At 41.1% G+C, this 22,150-nt stretch overlaps 1 long non-coding RNA gene across 1 annotated transcript in view; it reads left to right on the top strand.

The window, feature by feature from the left end:
• Window positions 1–11,890, top strand: part of LOC135229211 (uncharacterized) — a 119,646-nt gene extending 107,756 nt beyond the window's left edge. Inside the window, exon 3 of the long non-coding RNA XR_010319994.1 lies at window positions 11,697–11,890. This is a non-coding gene — a long non-coding RNA (uncharacterized LOC135229211). The remainder of the gene's footprint in view (window positions 1–11,696) is intronic.
• The last annotated feature ends 10,260 nt before the right edge of the window (window positions 11,891–22,150 follow it).

Genomic DNA, 22,150 nt, shown 5'->3' with positions numbered 1-22,150 from the left:
GGAAGCAAAAGTAATTCCACAACTGTTAATAGAATTGAATTAGAGTTCAAACTATTCTCAAAAAGAAAACTTCATGTCAGATGGCTTTTCCTGCAAATTCTGCCAAATATTCAAGAAATACTTCACAAATTCTTCAATATAAAATGAAATATATACCCAAACTCATTTTATAAGGCTTGTAGAATGAATATTGATACCAAAACCTGACAAGAGCAGCAGAAGATGGGAAAATTACAGGCCAATGTCACTGATGAACATAGATGCAAAATATGAAAATAAATAGGCAAAACAAATCCAGCAATACTCTAAAGAAGGATATACTATGACCAAGTTGGGTCTATCCCAAGAATTCAAGGTTAGTTTAACATTCAAAAATGAATCAGTATAATTTGCCATATGTACAGGAAAAATAAATGTGGTTATATTAATAGGTGTAATAAAATAAGTATTTGATAACCTTCAGCATCCACTCATGTTTTTTAAAAGAACATCTAGCATGCCATGAGACCAGAAGAACCAGAAGGTTCCCGGCTATTGTCGCTGAACATTTTGATCAAAGAGTCCATAGAAAAGCCCTGATCAAAAGGGGGAAAATGCAGAACAGAATTTAAAATTCTCATGAACCCTAGACTTTTTGGAGCCATTGAGGGTGAATGAACTCCTGAAACTATTGCCGTGAGATAATCTTTAAACATTACACCAAAAGCATTCCCTTGAATCATCTTAAAACTGAAGTATAAAAAAGAAAACACCATACTGTTGCTGTTGAGTTGATTCTGACTCAGAGACCCTGTAGGACAGAATAGCACTGTCCCATAGAGTTTCCAAGGTGCAGGTGGTGGATTCAAACTGCTCTTCTTTTGCTTGGCTACCGTATCACTTAACCACTGTGCCACGAGGGCTCCAGAACATTAGCTACTTAACTAATAAAAATGGTCTACCTTGAGCATATGCTCTTTTAAGGACTGTCTATATGGCATCAGATTGACAACAGCTACTGAAAAGATTAGATAGGAACCTTAAGAAGCAGTGGGTTTATGCTAATGACAGAGGAACTACTCAGAAAAGGAGGGTAAGAATGGTTGCACAACTTGAATGTAACCGATGTCATTAAATTGTACAGGTAGAAACCGTTGAGTTGGTGTACTTTTTGCTGCATATATTCTCAACCACAAAAAAATACATTTACAGGTAATAATTAACAAAAAACGTCAAGGAGAGCTAAATATTTTGAAAATAAGACAGAGTTGCATGTGAGGGAATGAGTGGGGTGAGCTGTTTTAGATTAATAATTAGTAAAGGCTTATGGGAGCAGGATATTTGAGGAGATAACTGACCTATATCAAAGGAGAGAATAGCTGTATGAAGTTCTGGAGGGAGGATATTGCCGATAAAGGAAAGAGTTTTTTCTGAGGCCCTTAAATAACCAAGTGTTTTGGCATGTTTGAGGAAGCTCAGGAAATAAGTCATGGCTAGTGTGGAGTGAACCGAGGGAAGACTGTTAGGAAATGAGGTTTGTGTGGTGGGCAAGCCCCGCATCGTGAAGGACCATGGGAAGAGTTTGGGAATTTTTCCTAATTGCCATGAGAAGCCACTGAGATGATGCTGTTATGTAGACTGTAAGAGGGAAGATTGGTGGCACGGAGTCCAGTTTTAACCAAGAGATGATGGTGGCTGTAAGGTGGAGGTAGTGAGAAGTGGATAGAGTCAGGATTTATGTTAAGGTAGAGCCAAGAGTCCAGAATATGTGTCAATGGACTGGATGCAAGATTTGAATAAAGGAGAGAAATCAAGGATGATTTCTAGGTTTTTGTCCTGAACAACCAGAGGATAGTGAGAACATTTGCTGAGATAAGGAAGACTGGGAGGTAGATAAGACACTTGGAGCAAGAATTTTATTTGAACCACATTAAGTTTGAGATGCCTAGTAGACATTCAAGGGGAGATGCGAAGTCAGCCATTGGTGAAGGAACAACAGGGCAGAGTATGTAAATGAGGGTATCCTAGGGCTCAGGTGGAATTGACTGCCATGAATTGGCTCAGATAACCTAGACAGTGAGAAGTGATGAATGATGTTACTTAAACAGGGCATGGAAATCAATGAAAAAGGTGTGGGAGTGGCAGGGAGGCTAAGGTAGAGAAGTTTCTCTCTTCCTAAACCTGATTGGCTGGATTTGAAGACATCATAAGTTCGTGTATGAGAAATATCCAGCAAATTACCAGTTGATTTAATAAATTGATAACAAAGTCCACCTTTCAGCCAAAGATTGAAAAACGAACAAACCAATTGCCATCCAGTGAATTCTGACTCTTAGCAACCCTATAGGACTGAGTAGAACTATCCCATAGGGTTTCTAGGGAGCGGCTGATGGATTCAAACAGCCGACCTTTTGGTTAGCAGCTGAGCTCTTAACCACTGCACCACCAAGCTCAAACCAAGAATAACACACGTGAGGAACTTACTCCTTAGTTCAATCAAGTATGTAGACATTCAAATTCGTAATTTTGGAGATTCCCCCTCTTTTTTTTCAAAATGGGGGGCATTGAGATGGAGGATTTTCCTATGCCCACCATCCTAAGGGATTTAATTAACCCATAGTTGAGACATTGTAAACATCTCAAGAAATTATTACCTTTGAGAAACTTGAGGGTGAGTAGGCATATCACCTGGCACCTCTTAAACTCCTTTTAAAAACCTGACTTGAAGACTCACCTGCCTTTTTGAATAAGTGCCAGCTTGAATAGGCAGGGTTCAGGGAATTGCCAACCAAAGGTATGGTTTCTCCAGAGGTCTCCAAGGGGTGTAAAAGAAGAGCGGAGCCAGACCCCGTGCTTGGGACACACCCTTGGTAGGAAATATTTGAGTGTGTGTGTGGTGAGGGGAGCACTGGGTGTGGGAGAGTGGGGTGGGTGGGTAATAGGGAAATGCCTGTTTTTTTTTTTTTTTTTTTGGTTTTAACAAACAGTTTTTTACTTTTTTTTTTTTAAATTACAATGAACAGTTCAGTGGAGACATGTTCCTTATGTGCAGGGGCTAGTGGAAGTGCTGATAGCTGAGAATGTAGCCTGCTCCCCAAGTGCGAGTTGGCATTTTGGAGAGAAAACTTGATGTTTGGAGCACTGACTGGCCCTGCCTTTTCTAAATAATTAAGGGTGGTGGGGTGGTGGTAAGAGAAAGAGGATGGTCTATGAATACTGACCCTGGAAAATTAACTCCCGAGTGTGTGGATTGTGGATAGCAGGAAAAGAACATCACCCGCAAATGACAGCAGTGCCTTTATTTATTTATTTATGCTTCTTTTTAGTTCTGAGTTGTTTTTAAGCCACAAGTTAATGGGGCCACCATGAGTTTTCAGAGAATGAGTTTTACAAAAATCTAAGTGTTTTAAATATTGCCAGGATTTACTTATATATGCTGTATATGAGAAAAGTCCTTACAGTTAAAGGGAGGAGAAAGAAAGTATATTCAGGAATTAAATTTTCACAGTTCTCTGAATTCTTATATTTCTCTTGTCCATTTTTGTTTTTTTGTTCTTCATCCACCCCTTCCACCTTAACCCACTGTCTTCATCATCTAGTGCTGCCATAACAGAAATACCATGAGTGGATGGCTTTAGCCAAGAGAAATTTAATACCTCACATTAAAGTAGGCTAATAGTCCAAATTCAAGGCATTCGCTCAAGGGGAAAGCTTTCTCTCTCTTTCGGCTCTGGAAGAAGGTCCTTGTCCTTAGCCTTCCCATGGTCAAGGAGCTTCTCAGGTGCAGGGACCCTGGGTCCAGAGGACGTGCTCTGCTCCTGGTGCTGCTTTCTTGATAGTCTGAGGCCCCCATCTCTCAGCTTGCTTCCCTTTTGTTTTATCTCTGGAGAGATAAAAGGTGGTGCAGGCCACACCCCAGGGAAAGGTGACCTGAGTGAGGGTGGTGTTACAATCCCACCCTAATCCTCTTAGAGTAAAATTACAATCACAAAATGAAGGACAACTACACAATAGTGGGAATCATGGCCTAACCAAGTTGAAACACACGTTTTTTAGGGTCATAATTCAATCCAAACCAAACCAAACTTGTCACCATCAAGTTGATTCCAACCCGTAGAGATCCTAGTTGATTTGAACTCATAGAGACCCTATAGCATAGAGTAGAACTACCCCATAGAGTTTCCAAGGACTAGTTGGTGGATTCGAACTGCTGACCTTTTGGTTAGCAGCTGAGCTCTTAACCACTATGCCACCAGGCCTCCTCTTGATACACAGTCCACCCTAATTCACCACTGTGTTAGAAAAAGGTTTTGCTATTCTGAAATAAGAAAGTTTTACTATACTTTTGTGTTCGTGGTTGCTTTTGGTATGTCTTTAAGCACTGAAGAGTTGACTCATACCCATTAAAAACCCATTGCCACTGAGTCTATTCCAACTCATAGCGGCCCAATAGGGCAGAGCAGAACTGTGCCATAGACTTTCCAAGGGCGCCTGGTGGATTTGAACTGATGACCTTTTGGTTAGCAGCCGTAGCTCTTAAACAGTACACCACCAGTGTGGGAGGGGTTTAATTGATAACATGATGTCTGGGCTCCAAGGGAGATGGAAAGGATGTGCAGGAGAAGGGCATGCAGAGTCTGCCTGTATAGTCCCTAGAACTCTGTTCAAGATCATAACATACCTCAGTAGTCACTTGAATCTAAACATACAACTTTAACAGTTGATGTAAATGACTTTACAGATGAATTTTGGAACGCAACTATTTCTCAATGGAAGTTTCTTCAACTAAGCTGTTTGTATTCCCTTAATAATTATGAAAGCTAACATTCATTGTGTTCATTCTGTGTGTAAGGCCTTTTTGTAAGTGCCTTGTGTGTTTTATTTAACCTGCGTGACAACGTTTTGAATAAGACCCGTTTTAGAAATGGGAAACTGAGGCAGTGAGAGGTAAAGTAACGTGCCCAGATCACCCAGCTGATAAATTGAGTTAGGATTTAAACCCAGGCAGTTTGTTTCAGAATTTGCTTATGTAATCACTGTACATGACAGCAGTGAGCCCTAGTGGCTCTGTGGTTAAAGAACTTGGCTGCTAACTGAAAGGTCAATGTTTCGAACCCACCAGCCTCTCTGCAGGAGACAGATGTGGCAGTCTGCTTTAGTGAAGACTTACAGCCTTGGAAACCCTATGGGGCAGTTTTACTCTGTCCTTTGGGGTCACTATGAGTTAGAATCGACTTGATGACAGTGGGTTTTGGCACATAATACTAATGTGCAGTGTATTCTGTATGCCGTGTATATGTTCAGAAACTAATTTTCCCAACATTTATGCCATATATAGATTACCAATCCAGTTGCCGTTGAGTAGATTTTCACTCCTGACGACCCCGTGAGTTTTCAGAGTAGGACTGCCCTCCATGCGGTTTTCAATAGCTGTGACCATTTGGAGTTAGATTGCCAGGCCTTTCTTCCAAGGCAACGGAGTGGATTTAAACTGCCAACCTTTCAGTTAGTAGCTGAGCACTTAACTCTTTGTGCCACCTAATACATATATATACTAGGAAGTTTTCCTCCTTATTTGTGCTTTAATGTTTTGTAGACTCTTACGAATACTTGTTCCTGGCAGTGAACTAGATGCTAAAGAACAGAATAGGCACATGTAACCCTCTCTTACCTTCTCCCTCCCCTTTCACAGAGATGAAATGAAAAGGAATTACTGAGGACAGATTATTGGATTAGGCCCATACTTAGGGCTCTAACAGCATGGGGAGTTTCTCCTGTCACTTCAGTTCTTGTTCAGGAATTGGTACCTGCTTTTTGTGAATCACAAAGACCAGTGCTTTATATCAAGCCATTTAGATTTGGGGTATGGAGCAGTGACTTAAAAAAATTATATTTTCAGAGATTTTTTCTATTAATTATTTACATTTATTTTAATTGTATATTCTAAAACCGCTACAAAAAGGCATGAAATAATTGTTTAAATTTTAATTCGTATGGGTCAAAATGTATGTTAAACTACCTATTGTCGCCTTCACAGTCGTCGTTATGTTTGAGCCGATTGTTGTGGCCGCTTGTTACCAAGTATGACTTTCTTCTCCAGGGACTGATCTCTCCTGACAACGTGTCCAAAATATGTGAGATGAAGCCTCGCCATTCTTGCTTCTAAGGAATATTCTGGCTGTACTTCTTTCAAGACAGATTTGTTCATTCTTTTGGCAGTCCGTGGTATATTCAATATTCTTTGCAAACACCGTAATTCAGTGCCTTCAATTTTTCTTTGGTCTTCCTTATTCATTGCCCACCTTTCGTGTGCGTATGAGGCGACTGAAAACACCATGGCTTGAGTCAGGGGCACATTAGTTTTCAAGGTGACATCTGTGCGTTTGAACACTTTAAAGAGGTCTCTGGCAGCAGATTTGTCCAATGCAATGTGTCGTTTGATTTCTTGACTGTTGCTTCAGTGGGTGTTTATTGTGGATCCAAGTAAAATGAAGCCCTTAATGATGTCAACATTTTCTCCGTTATCATGATGTTGCTTATTGGTCCAGTTGTTAGGCTGTTAGTCTGTAGTCTTTGATCTTCAGCAGTAAATGCTTTAAGGCCTCTTCACTTTCAGCAAGCAAGATTGTATCATCTGCATATCTCAGGTTATTAATGAGTCTTCCTCCAATCCTGACGCCTTATTCTTCTTCAGACAGTCCAGCTTCTCGGATTATTTGCTCAGCATACAGGTTGAACAGGTATGGTGAAAGGATACAACAGTGATGCACACCTTTCTTGACTTTAAACCATGCTGTATTCCTTGTTCTGTTTAGATGACTGCCTCTTTTTCTATGTACAGATTTCTCATGAGAACAATTAAGTGTCCTGGACATCTCATTCTTCCCCATGTTATCCATAATTTCTTATGAGCTGGAGTAGGTCTCAGAAATAATGTGCCATTTCTTCCAGTTGGTTGTGCACGGCTGCCTACTTCCCTAGGTGGTAGCAGCTAAGGCCTGTCTCAGAAACACTCTCCTCCCCACATAGCATGATTCTTCACACTGCTCCATCTTCTTTCCCTTGTGTGTCTCCTGCCCTCCTCAGTGGCTGGGGAAAATGATAGTAGTCCACTGATGAGATTTATTCTTTTATTATACTTTATTGTATCATTTGTTTTTATAACATAATTCCGTTAAAATCAAGGGTAATAAAAATGTTTGTATGATGGAAGTGGATAATCCCACCCATTGTGTCCATCTAAAGTTTCATGAGAAAACTGTGCCCACAACAGAGGGCTCCCACTCCTCTGGCTCACTGTATTTTCTCCTTGTTTATTTGCTCTTCCCTCTTTCCTGATGGATGCATGGGACCACTGAGCTTCAGGACTCCACAATTCTGCTTTTCATACCAGTGTTACTGTAATCTTGGGTTCATGGGCTGCCTTGCCATAGATTTACTCATTCTGTTTCTGTTGATTATTTCATTACTTAAAAATCTCTCATGAATTTTTCCAGAAGTACATTCTATTTCTCAAAAACTTGGAAGCAATGCATATGTATGCAATAAATAACAAGAAAACATACGTAATGCATAGAATAAATTATTAACGTTCCGATATGTCTATTATCTTACTTACCTTGGCATGTATGTGTATTAGAGTCTCTGGTTGATGCAAATGGTTAATATCTTGAGCTGCTGACAGAAAGTTGGAGTTCAGGTCCACCCAGAATTGCTATGAAAGAGAGGTCTGGCAGCCTACTTCTGAAAACTCAGCCACTGAAACCCCTATGGAGTACAGTTCTACTCTGGCACACTGGTGTCATCATGAATCAGAAATGACTCAATGACAACTGGTTTTATGTGTGTATTAGCACACACAGTTATGTGTATTAACACAGATATTATATCCTGATACTTTCATTCTTCATTAGTCTTTTCTCATGATAAGTTTTTTTTTTTTTTTTTTAATGAGGGCATTAAATTACTTTATCATATTCTGTGTGGATGTAGTATATGTTTTTTAACGATTTAACTATAGTTGCAATAATAAATGTGCGTGTTTCTAGTAATCTTCAACCTATACTTACATCTTTTTAACATACATCTCTGCCATTAAATCTCTTTGTTTAATTATTGTTTAACACTCTTTACACCTAAGAGATAGTCTCAGAAGCAGCCCTGATCAGTTTTTCTCCCTCTTACTCATGAAGTCCCTTAATGTATTCCAAGGTATCAACTACGAAGGATTTTACGTACTTATCGTTTGTTTATTTTTCATTCAGTCAGTATATTCCATGGGCCAGAAATAGTCTATGTTATGCAGATACAGTGGTGAAAGGTACACACTGTCCCTGTCGTCATGAAGGGGACAACCCAGTGCAGGTGGGAGGAGCACTGGGGAAATGCAGCTGAGAGCAAGGACAGACAACCCTCCAGGAACCACACTGGACTTCAGAGAGGCTTGCTGGCTGCTGTTCACCTGGCAGGCTTCTAGATACCCGAGTACCCTTGGGCTTGGTGCCTGCTCCTCTCTCTACTGACACCCTCCCTCTAGGATGCCTCAGGGAGTTTACTGCTGTCTATTTGTAGCTAAGGACGTGAGGTTTATACCTCCATCCATTCAAACTCCTCCTGGGTCCAGACTCATATATTCAAATGTCAGCGTAACTCTCTGTATTGACCTCTTTATGCATTATAATGATACATTCCTCATATGGCCATCACGAAAAGCAAACATGAAAGAAAAAGCACAGGAGTGCCTGGCACCAGTGTAGGTACTCAATGAACATTAGCCGTTGGTATTATCCTTGACATCCCCATGTGGGGTGAAGTTTTATTACCGGAGATCTCCATGTGAATATCTAACACCCACACCATGTTATCTAGGCTATGAAACAATTCTTGGTTCCAACCACCATTCCATTCTTATCGATGAATTTCTCAAGGCTTCAGTGATGGGAGTGTGTGTTTTTCCACACAATGGACGTGATTAGGAGTGGTTGGCTAGGTCCTACACAATAAATTGCTCCAACATTCCTATGGGTGACCATTGAGACAAGTTTCAGCCAACGAATGTAGCAAAGAATTGGAACCACTCTCAGCTGTTCATGCGAGTACTCTCAATCCAGAATATCTGGTAAGTCGACTGTTAGGGATTGAATTGTGTCCCTCCAAAGTGTATGTGGAAATCCTAACCCCTGTACCTGTAAATCTGACCTTGTTAGGAAAGAGGGGGCCTGCTTTTATTATGTGAATGAGGTCATACCAATGTAGGGTGGGTCCTAAGCGTAACTCTTCTTAGTTATAAAAGGAGCAGAACACACCCAGACACAAACGGGTGAAAAGGAAGACAGACAAAGAAGACAGATGCTTCTAGAAGGCCAGGAACACAAATGATTGCTGGCATCTACTAGAAGCTGAGGTAGACAAGGAAGGACCTCCCACTACAGCCATGCCCTGAATTCGAACGACTAGTCACCTGCTAAACTGTGAGAAAATAAATTTCTGTTCTTTAAAGCCATCCAGTTGTGATATTTTTTGTTTTGGAGGAACTAGGTAACTAACACACATAACCGTGCTTATAAGTTCAGCCCAGTGCAGAATAATTTTCTTCCCTCCTTAGTCTAGCCCACCTGAACCTGCTCTTTTCCTATCAGTGTCCTTTGCTTTCACCTAAGAGTTATGACAGAGTCAGCTCGATGGTGATGCATTGAAATTTCAATTTATTTTATATTTATGATTATTATTAATTCCAGTATTTTCTACAGTTTTCAATGGAGACAGTCTTATAATCTATGAATAGCATTTATACTTTTTCTCTTTTTGTACTAGCTTACACTTCCAGTGTTAAATGTTTAATAAAAGTAATGATAGAAGCACCCTTATTTTATTGTTTATTAATTTTAAAGAGGATGTCCCACACGTCACCATGAACTATCATGCTAGTTGTAGTTTTCCACGTTCGGGAACTCCTTTTCTGTTCCATGTTTGCTTCTAGTCCTTATCTCTCCGTGTGATTGCATTTTATCAGCCTGCTTTGCCCCCATCTCTTGAGGTGAGCATGTGTCTTCTCTTCTTTCACCTATGCATGTGGTGAATGAAATTACTAAATCTTTAATGTTCACTCAAATTTGTATGCCTACAATAAACCGCCTTGATCATGGCATGTTACGTGGTTTATACTTTGCTGGATTTCCTTTGCTGGCATCTTACGTAGGGTTTTGCATCTCAGTTACTGAGGGTGCTTGTCCTCTAACTCTTCTTCTACCATCCTTCTCTAATTTGTTATCAATTTTAAACTAGCCTTAAGGATCAAGTTAGGGGAGTATCTCATGGTTTTCTAATCTCTGTTGACTATGTACAAGATTAAAATGACTGTTTCTTGCATGTTTGCTGGAACCTGACTGGAAACGATCTAGGTCTGCCGTTTTCTTTGTAGGGAGATCTTGAACTACTGACCCACTGTATTTAGTGGTTAAAGGCATCTTCTGGTGCTAATTTACTTAGAAAAAATTCTGATGCATGCTCTAGATTGCTCAAATCTCATCTTTAAATATTGATTATCAGGGCTTGTAGCCTCATGCAAGCCAATTCATCAATCCCAGATTTCCCCAAAGTCAGGCTCTGCAACTCTTCCCGGTACCAAATTCCCTCATTTAAGACTTATTTGCAAAGAAAGAGACAACAGTATGCTATCTACGCAGTTGTGTATCCGCAGCCTTCTTGAGTGAGGATACAGTCTTCTAATACTTTTTTTGTAATTGTTCTTTTTCTTATTTTTTTTTCCTTTTTTCACTGCCAATACACCCCCTCCCCCAATCTAGTAGTTTTAAAGTTGTGCGTTTCAGGTTCAAGTCTGTAATCCAGCTGGGCTTCTGTTTGTGCTGCATGTGTGCATCAAAAGAACGCGCTTCTAGAAGCAGAAAGCAGGCAGTGCGACTGTTGGGTGGTTGGCGGGGGAGGGGGAGGGGAGCTGCTGCCCAGAGAGGGCGCCCGAGGGAGGCAGGAGATGCCGGGCTGCCCACCGCAAGCCTGCAGACTCCAAGGAGGCGGAACCCGCGTGCGCCATGAGCCTTTTGAGACAGGCCCAAGCCCGCCCAGCCGGGTGCTTGCAGGTTCCACCAGGACTAGGGGAAGCCTAAGGCCAAGGAGGGCAAGGTCTAGGGTCTGGACCTGAGAACTGGTTCTGCCACTTGTGATCGCAGCGCTTATGCTGGAAAGGAGGGCAGGAAGCATATCGCAATGTGTGTCCGTACGATGACCCAGAAGGGGGGAGTTGTGGTCACCCAGGGACTCTGGGGCCCCAGGGTGCAATTCCAGGAGCAGAAGGCAAAGCCACAGAGGCCAAAGTGCACCTCGCCGATGCTTCCCAGGGGCATTGCCCCAAATATGGGGAACAGTCCCTCCTCTGGGCTAGGGACTTTGTTTCCTCCATTGTCATCACTGACTGTGAGACTCTTGTCTAGGCAGACTAATGAGGAGTTATCAAAATGAGCTTCAATGTCCGGATTTGAGTTAAGGATCATAAATTAACACAGAGAAATACGACTTTAGCAATAAGTGACTGTTTGAAGCCCAAGTTGCCTTAAAACACGGAATTTCAGTCTTTCAGCTCCTCTGCTAATGTAGTAACTAAGAACAGGATCTCACTGGAGCTCAAAGATGTGGGGCACTGGGAATACTCCTGGGTCTGTCTGCTCATGGCTGATTGCCTGATTCCCAGTTTTATTATACAGCTTAAATACAGACCAGAAGAGGAGTTTGGGGCTTGACACCTGACATCTTAACACCAGTTCCTGTTTCTTGAGGAAGGAAGAGGTAAAATAAATCAGCGTTTACTGTGTCCTTCTCCATCCCAGGAAGTCCTCATGAAGACCCTCTCAGGTAAGGACTGAGAGGGAGTGGCTTGGTTTACTATTTGACTTTGTCCTTCAGTCACTTTGTTTATGTCCTGCATGTAAACTATTATGCATTGACAGAAGCATTCTAATTCTTATGCAGAATGACTAGACCTCCTGCAGAATGACTATATTGTGCCTCCCTCGGGCACCCCTGTCTGCGCAGCACCCTCCACCCCCAACTGCCCAACAGCCTCTCTCCTGGCATTCTGCTTCTAGAAGTATGTTCTTTTGATGCAGAGATGCAACACACACAGAAATCCCAGCTGGATTACAGACTTGAACCTGAAGACCTTATGCAGAATGACTATTTATGAAGCTTAGTACTAAAGCAGGTACCTACCCCTCAGAGAAGGCCCTGGGGGAGGTTGATACATGCATACCCCAGTGCTCCTGGTGCTCTAGAAGTGCCTGAAATGCCTCTCTGGGAAAGGCCTTCAGATTAGGCTCATGGCCCAGGTGGGAATTCAGGCCTATTTTTCTGTTAGAACATCTCATTTCGCTCTGAAAATGTTATTATCCAGTTTATTCACCAGACATGAGTACAGACATCTCATATTTTCAAAATTAATCCCATTCTCTAATACTAATTTGCCACCAAGAGTATAATCCAAAGTGTTTCCAATAGGCTAGAAAGTCTATCCAAAGAGGGGAGTCCTGCGCCATGTTGTGCAGTGACAGCAGGGTTGGCATAATATGTTTACGCAGATACCTACCACTTTTTAAAAATTTTTTATTGTGTTTTATTTGAAACTTTACAGAGCAAATTACTTTCTTGTTCAGCCATTTATACACAATTGTTTTGTGACATTGGTGGCAATATTCATGATGTGTCAGTATTCTCTTCTATGCTCTAGTTCCCCGTTTCCATCTGCCATGATTCCTGTTCCATCCTGCCCTCTTTTCTGTGCTTTTGGGCAGGTTTTGCACTTTTGGTCTCATACACACGATTGAACTAAGAAACACTTTCTTCACGTGTGTTACTGTATGTTTTATAGACCTGTCTAATCTTTGGCTGAAGGGCGAACTTCAGAAGGTACTTTCGACTTTGTTGCTTTCCATAATTCCTGAAATTCCAAGTCTACCACCTGAAGAACTTCCTTAGTGTTTCATTTAGAACAAGTCTGGTGGCGATGAATTCTCTTAAGCGTCCTTCACCTGAGAATGTCAATATTTTTCCTTTACTCATGAAGGAAATAACAGCCTATAGAACACTGGGTTAATGTTTCTTTTCTTTCGGTGTTGAAAAAATGTTGTTTTCACAGCCTTTTGGCCTCCATGGCTTCTGATGATGAATATGGAGTCATTCCAATTGTTGTTCCTGTGTGAAATGAGTTGTTTTCTCTCTAGCTTCTTTGAAGATACTTTCTTGGTCCTTGTTATTCCACAATTGACCGTGAGGCATTTGGGCGTAAAATTATGTGAGTTTAACTTGTTGGAGTTTGCATAGATTCTTGAATCTGTAAGTTTATGTCTTTCAACAAATTGGGAAAGTGTTGAGCCAGTATTTCTTCAGATACTTTTTTCTACACCACATATTTTCTGTACACCTTATGGAATTCCAATAAATAAATGTTAGATATTTCTGGATTTTTTTGAGGCTCTGTTCATTTTTTTTTCAGATTGGATATTTTCAGTTGAACTGTTTTCATCTCATTGATCCTTTTGTCTGTCAACAGCATTCCGCTGTAGAGCTGATCAAGTGAATTATTTATCTCTATTTTTCTATTTTTCCTGTCTTTAAATTTTCATTTGTGAATGGTTTCTATGTATTTTTCTATTTTTCTAAGGTGTGCCTGTTACTTCTTTGAGCGTGGTTAAAGTAGCTTTTTAAAGTTTTTGTCTATGATTCCAAGACTTACAGAAAATGTTGATGTTGTTTGTTTTAGGAATCACTTGACCCAGTTATGTTCAGGTTGCAGGTTCTTTCCCACCTTCTGTATGCTGTGGCTCAGATGTCGGTTCAGATTTTGAAGACGTTGCGGTGATATTTGGATGTAATCTATGGGAGTGTCGCTCAGTCTGGGACCTTGTTGGTGTTCTAACCCATAATGCAGTTCTCAAAGGATTGATCTACTTCTTAGGGTCAGAGCAAAGCATATGCAACTATGGGAGGTGGGGGGGGGTATGAAAAACAACTTTATGGTATCCCTCTCTTGAGCCGCCTGTTCTCTGTCTCTCTGAGGCTCTCTGATGTCTGAGCAGCTACCTTCCTGGTCCACTGGCAAGAATGTAGGGGCTTTAATCTCTTCATTCTGCTGTGCAATAAAGTGACTGGGTCTGCCTATGAGGCCAAATAACGGTAAGATGGAGAAAATGTAACAGAGATTCCTCTCTATTAAAAAAAAAAAAAAAATTTTTTTTTTTTTTTTTTTATATACTTAGGTCAGAGAGAAGGCACACTGTTTCGGGTGATACTTCGAAACAGGTATGGAGAAAAAGGCATTAACAGGTCGATAGCTGCATACTAGGTGTTACGGATTAAATTCTGTCTTCCCAAAATGTGTATATCAGCTTGACTAGGCTATGCTTCCCAGTATTGTGCGATTATCCAGCATTTTGTCAGCTGGTGTGATTTTCCAATGTATTGTAAATCCTACCTCTATGATGTTAATGAGCGAGGATTTGAAGCAGTTATGTTAAGGAGGCAGGGCTTAATCTACAAGATTAAGTTGTGTTTTAAGTCAATCTCTTTTGAGATATAAAAGAGAAAAGAGCAGAGAGACAGGGGGACCTCAGTACCACCAAGAAAGAAGTGTCAGGAGCAGTGCATCCTTTGGACCTAGGATCCCTGTGCTGAGAACCTTCTTGTCCAGGGGAAGATTGGTGACAAAGACCTTCCCCTAGGAGTGACGGAGAAAAAAAAGCCTTCCCCTGGAATTGGCACCCTGAATTTGGACTTATAGAGCCTCCTGGACTGTGAGGGAATAATTTTCTTTGTTAAAGTCATCCGTTTGTGGTATTTCTGTTACAGGAGCACTAGATGTCTAAGACACTAGGTACCAGGAGATGTACATTTCCCAGTTCTTTCACTCCCAGGGACACTATGACTAAGTAGCCAATGCCATAAATCCATGCGAGCAGACTATTCTGATTACTGCTTTGACTGTACTGTGTGTAATGGTAACCACACCCACCTTGTCTTTGTTGATTGAGTGCCACCACTTGGCTGCTACCACCATGGGCTCCAGTCAACTGCATTGTAGTTAGGTGTCTTCATTCAGTTAGGGCAGTTCTCACTGTGGACTCTTACTTACATAAAATAGCAACCACAGAAGTCTTCAGTAATGCTGGGGCTTGCTTCCCAAATTTGTACCTCACTGCTATGGTAAAAAGAGAGCCCCCTGGGCACTCCGTGTGTGGGTCTGTGGGTCCAGCCTAATAAATCCATTCTAACATTCCAATTTCCCTCAGCCTTTGGTTACCTTCTCCTACATTATACAATGGCAGATCTGCCATTTCCACTTGATTTATTTTAGGCCACCACTTAATCCATGCTTCAGTAAACCAACCAAATAAACTATGAGATCCTTTTCTAACCTCTCAAGCTGAAACACTGATGAAGAATCTATGCTTCCTGGGCCTATATCAATAAACTCAGACTAATCCACCTTTATGTTGCTTGCGCCATTATCCCACACCCGGAATAGCCATTCCCACACATATTCACCAGGTTTCTGTATGTATATATTAGAAAAATCAAGCAGTTCTTTTGGAGTTTAGCATACCTTCTCCTGGGTCACACTTTATAGTTCACCTTTGGGGGCTTGTTGGGACTGAAGCCTAGGTATAGGTCTAGAAGCAAAAATGGGTGGTGGCAGTGGGATGTTCAGCCGTGTCTTATAAGGCATCTGCCTAAGGTGATGCCCCAGGCAATGCCCCAGACACCACCCCAGGAGACAACTCAAACAAGACACTTCAGGCACAGCTGGGGTAATCTCATCAGATGGAGGTGGAAGGGATAATTGTTTTACTGGGAAGGGTGGCTTAGCCGGCAAAGTTAGAGAATCTCTTCAGATGGTAGTAAAAGATCTGGTTCTGTTAGGAAGAGTGATTCAACAGAAATTGGAGGTTCATTGTCCCCTGCTTTCTGACTGTCTGCCCATATGTCCTCATCCTAAGTTTCAGGATCCCATTTCTTCCCAATAAATGCCCTCACTCTAACTTCAGAAACCATTTGAGGTTGGATATTCAACCGGCGCTTTAATTCAGTCACTCTTATGATAAGAATCTGAGTTTATTTTTGGCAGCATTAGCCTTGTTACTATAAGAAATATGGTTTTCTTTCTGGGCACAGGTGGCAGCTTTCAGATCTTGTATGTGGTGCTTGAGCTTTGAGTCCATTTCTTTCATTCACCAGTGTGGCTAGCAAAAGCAGGACCAACCAAGCAGCTTCCTTATTATTCTTATGCTGACAAAATTATACAAAAGTATCATATATATAATCAGGCAGAGCCTTGTCTCTCACAAATATTTGATCCAGTGGTAGTAGTATTTTGCGTATTTCTATTGTCACCTCCACCATGGATTAGCAATAGTCTGTTTACTCCTGGAGACAGTCATCAGTGCCTTTAAGATTAGCCAGACTTGAGAATCAATTCAGAAAACTCATCCTTAAGATTTGGTTCCTCTAGAACCAGTGTAGGTACCAAATGTCTTAGCCTGGGATCTCTAGAGGTGCAAAACTAGTGAAGAGAACATATATATATTTACACACACACACACACACATATATATGAGTGTGTGTGTATATATATGTGTGTGTGTGTGTGTGTGTATGGAAACCCTAGTCACATAATGGTTAATAGCTATAGCTGCTAACCAAAAGGTTAGCAGTTCGAATCCACCAGGCGCTCCTTGGGAACTCTGTGGGGCAGTTCTACTCTGTCCTGTAGGGTCACTATGAGTTGGAACCGACTCGACGGCAATGGGTATATATATATACACACACACACACACACACACACACACACATACATATATATACGCATACATATGTTAGTTGTGGCTGTTAGAGGCCATCAATCCTGTGTAAAAGAGAATGAAACACCTCCTGATCCTGAACCATCCTCACAATCATTGCTATGTTTGAGCCCATTCTTGCAGCCATTGTGTCAGTTCATGTTGTTGAGCAGCTTCCTCTTTTTTTCTGACCCTCAGCTTCTCCAAGCATGATGAGCCTCTCCTGGGACAGGTCCCTCCTGAAAATATGTCCAAGGCACGTGAGACCAAGTCTCGCCATCCTTGCTTCTAAGGTGCATTCTTGGTGTACTTCTTCCAAGATGGATTTGTTTATTCTTCTGGCAGTCCATGGTATATTCAGTATTCTTTGCCAACACCATATTTTAAATGAATCAGTTCTTTGGTTTTCCGTATTCACTGTCTAACTTGCTCAAGCATGTGAGGTGATAGAAAATATCATGGCTTTGCTCAGGCACACCTTAGTCCTCAAAGTGACATCTTTCTTTCTCAACACTTTAAGGAGGTCTTTTGCAATAGATTTGCCCAATGCAATACATTGTTTGAATTCTTGACTGCTGCTTCTGTGGGCATTGATTATGAATTCAAGTTAAATGAAATGCTTGATGACTTCAGTATTTTCTCTGTTTATCATGGTGTTGCTTACTGGTCCAGTTGTGAGAATTTTTGTTTTCTTTATGTTGAGGTGTAATCCATACTGAAGGCTGTAGTGGTTGCTCTTCATCAGTAACTGCTTCAAGTCCTCTTTACTTTCAGCAAGAAAGGTCGTATCAGCTGCATATCATAGGTTGTTAGTGAATCTTTCTCCAAAACTAATGCCATGTTCTTCTTACAGACCAGCTTCTCAGATTATTTGCTCAGCATACAGATTGAGTAAGTATGGTGAAAGGATACCACCATGACACATAACTTTCTGATTTTAAACCACACAGTATCCCCTTGCCCTACTCAAATGACTGCCTCTTGGTCTATGTACATATTCCGCATGAATACAGTTAAGTGTTCTGGAATTCCCATTCTTTGGTAAACTATCCATAATTTGTCATGAGCCACACAGTTGAGTGTGCTTGTATAGTAAACAAAAATAGGTAAACATCTTACTGATAGTCTCTACTTTCAGCCAAGATCCATCAGACATCAGAAATGATATCCCATGTTCCATGTCTTCCTCTGAATCCAGCTTGAATTTTTGGTAGTTCCCTGTCTGTGCACTGCTGCAACTGTTTTTAAATTATATTCAGCAAAATTTTTCTTGCGTCTGATGTTAATGACATTGCTTGATAATTTCCGCATTTTGTTGGACCACCTCTCTTTGAATGGGCACACATATAGATCTCTTTCAGTCATTTGGTCAGGTAGCTGTCTTCCAAATATATTGGAATAGACAAGTGAGCGCCTTCAGCACTGCGTCCGTGTGTTGAAACATCTCATTTGGTACGCCGTCAATTCCTGGAGCCATGTTTTTTGCCAGTGCCTTTTTTCTTCAGTGCAGCCTGGAGTTCTTCCTTCAGTACCATCAGCTCTTGATCCTATGCTACCTTCTGATATGGTTGAACGTTGACCAATTCTTTTTGGTGTATTGAGTCTGTGTATTCCTTCCATCTTCTTTTGATGTTTCCTGTGTTGTTCGATATTTTGCCCATAGAATCCTTCAGTATTGCACCTAGAGGCTTGAATATTTCCTTCAGTTCTTTCAGCTTGAGAAATGCCAGGTGTTTTCTTCCCTTTTGGTTTTCTAACTCCAGATCTGTTCACATTATATTATCATACTTTGTCTTCTCCAGCTTCCCTTTCAGGTATTCTATTGAGCTCTTTTACTTTATTTTTCCTTCCATTCTCTTTAGCTACTGTACATTCAAGAGCAAGATTCAGAGTCTCTTGTGACATCCTCTTTGGTGTTTGCTTTCTTTCCTGTCTTTCTAATGACTTTTTGTTTTTTTCATATATGATGTCCTTGCTATCATCCCACAACTAATCTGGTCTTCGATCATTAGTGTGCAGTGCATCAAATCTATTCTTGAGATGGTCTCTAAATTCAGGTTTGATATACTCAAGGGCATACTTTGACTCATGGACTTGTTTGAATTTTCTTCAGCTTCAACTTGAACGTGAATATGAGCAACTGATCATCTGTTCTGCAGTCAGCCCCTGGCCTGATTCTGACTCATGATATTGACCTTCTCCATCATCACCTTCCACAAATTTGATTCCTGTCTATTCTGCCTGGAATGGTTCATGAGTATAGTCACCGTTTATGTTCCTGATGAAAGGTATGTGCAATGAATAAGTCATTGGTCTTGCCAAATTCTATCATGTAAGCTTCATTGTCATTTCTATCATCAATACCTTATTTTCCAACTGCTGATTTGTCTGCTTTGTTTTCAACTTCGCATTCTAAATGATTGATCAATGCATCACGTTTGATCAGTTTCAAACTGCATAACTTGGTAAAAACCTTCAACTTGTTCATCTTTCACATTCATGATTTGTGTGTAAATTTGAATAATAGTCTTATTAACTGGTCTTTCTGGTAGGCCTGTGGATATTATCCTATTGCTCGTAGTGTTGTACTTCAGAAAAGATCTTGAAATGTCCTTTTTATCGATGAATATGATGCCATTCTCTTCAGTATCTCAATCCTGGCATAGTAGAACATATCATTGTCTAGTTTAAAATGTCCAAAACCAAGCTATTTCAGCTCACTAATGCCTTGGGTTACTGACCTTTATGCATTCCATTTCATTTTTGATGACTTCCAATTTCCCTAGATTCATACTTCCTTCATTCCACATTCTGATTATTAAAGGATATTTGCATCAGTTTCTTCTCATTATGAGTTGTACCCCATCAGGAAATGTCATTAAAGTGGGATCTACTTTGAGGAGGTCGCTCTTCCCCACTCGTATTTTGAGTGCCTTCCAACCTAAGGGGTTATCCTCTGTCATTCAATCAGACAGTGTTCCAGTACTATTTGTAAGATTTCACTGGCCAGTTTTTTTTAGAAATAGATCACTAGGTCCTTTTTCCTAGTCTGTCTAAATCCAGAGCTCCACTCAAAGCTGTCTACCATGGGTGAACCTGGTGGTATTTGAAATACCGGTGGCATAGCTTCTAACATCACAGCAACATGCAAGCCACCACACTACAACAAACTGACAGAAGAGTGGTGGGAGTTAAAAATGAGAAGAACCAAAAAGAGTGCTTCTTCCATGTCTGCTGATTTAGAGGAACCATGAAAAATTGTCAAGTGAAGAGTGATTCAGAGAAAAACATGGGTAGAGTGTGACCTAATCTCCATAAAAACAAACAAATGAATGTACTTACGTGTGTCCCGGCAAAAAGAAGTGTGTAAAAGGGTACATATGTATCTTTGGACACTGGACACTTTGGGGAGCAGGTACAATATACTTATGTGGGGATGGCTCTTATTATAACTTCTATATACAAATCTCTATTGTTAAATGTGTTATAAGAATGTAAAACCTTTTAAAGTTAATAACATCATACGTGTATGTGTGTGTATTTGAAACTTTTTTTCTGTTTTGACTATTTTATATATGTGTTTTTTAGTTATCTAGTGTGGTTATAGCAGAGATACCACAAGTGGATGGCTTTAACAAACAGAAACTTATTCTCTCACAGTTTAAGAAGCAAGAAGTTTGAAGTCAGGGCACCAGCTCTAGGAGAAAGCTTTCTCTCTTTGTGGCTCTGGGGGAAAGTCCTTGTCATCTATCTTCCCCTGGCCTAGGAAATTCTCAGCGTGTGGACACTGGGTCAAAAAGACGTGCTCCACTCCAGGCACTTCTTCCTTGGTGGTATGAGGTCCCTCTCATTTCTGCTCACTGTTCTCTTTGTATGTCAAAAGAGACTGACTCAAGACTCACCCTAATCCTGTAGATTGTGTCCTCCCTCATTAACCTAACTGCCTCTAATCCTGCCTCATTAACATCACAGAGGTTAGAATTTACAACACATAAGTAATCACATCAGATCACAAAATGCAGGACAACCACACAATACTGGGAATCATGGTCTGGCCAGGTTGACACACATTTTGGGGGACACTATTCAATCCATAACAATAGAGAAAACACTGTCTTCAATGCCAGATTCAGAGACTTTTATCCATCTGTGAAGGGCAAACACAGAAACTGAACAAAATTCAGACCAGCGAATTATTGCTTGCTCTTGTAACTAATGACTTCTTCTGGTCTCTATGCCTGGAAATGGCCAAAAAGAATTCTGTGAGGATTAATTCAGTTATTGCTCAAACATCTACTGCATTTATATGTCTACAGGTAAGGAAGAATGCTGGACACCCTGTGTGATTCATTAAGTAACACGGGGACCCTTAGACTATTGTTCTCCTTCTCTGATATGCCACTATCACCTTCTCCCCTTGTTGCTCCCCTGAAAAACCCACACTTGTATATTCTAGGCTTTTTTTCACGATTGAATTTGCAGGAAGTTAAAGATATATCTTTGAAAGATAAAGAAGACTTTGGCCACATTGTCTTTAGACAGTTAAAGTTCTCAGCCAACCTCTGTGCAGGATGGGAATTCACAATCCCTCCTACTCAGTACCTCTGAGCAGGACGGGATTTCTGTTTCATTATCAGGAGACTGCGGAATTCACCCCTCTTCAGAAAACTTACTTTCCTTTGCCTCAAACTGTCCCTCTCAGGGTCTGTCACGGTCAGTCTGAGAAATTCACATGGGCAGCCTGTATGGAAGTGCCCATCCTAGAGGCCCTGCCCTCCCTTCCTTGCTCCATAGGGCTTCCTCTGACACTTGGGGTCACATCTCCCAGGGAGTACACACCTCTGGCACTTCCAGGGATTCCCAGGCCCTGGGATACTGTGGATGGGACTTGGAACTCAATCTCTTTCTTCCCATCCTCACCTTTGATTATCTGTGTCCTGTCTTCACCAGATTTAGGAAGCCTTGACTTCTCTTTGCTCGTTTCATCTCAGTCAGGCTTTTCTATTCCAACTCTCTGATCTCAGGACAGATCAGGTTAGACCACAGAAAAGACAAAGACCAAGCAAACATCACTGATCTGTGCAGAAGCTGCTGGGAAGGGATTCGATTCTCATTGGTTTAGGGTTTTAAGCCCACTGCTCACCGGCAGGCAGGTTCCCCCCAGAGTCTGGCTTCTGTCTGGTACCTTGTACTACAAAGAACTCAGTGACCAGCCCACCTTCACAATCACACCTCCCTTAGAGCTATCTTTGCAGAGGCTCTTTCTCAGACTTCCATGTCCCACTGAAATCCTATTTCTCTTTCCTTACAAACATTATGCTCATTCTCAG

This window comes from Loxodonta africana, unplaced genomic scaffold (genome assembly GCF_030014295.1).
Source record: "Loxodonta africana isolate mLoxAfr1 unplaced genomic scaffold, mLoxAfr1.hap2 scaffold_159, whole genome shotgun sequence".
Taxonomy (NCBI): domain Eukaryota; kingdom Metazoa; phylum Chordata; class Mammalia; order Proboscidea; family Elephantidae; genus Loxodonta; species Loxodonta africana.
This window is presented reverse-complemented; position numbering and strand designations above follow the sequence as displayed.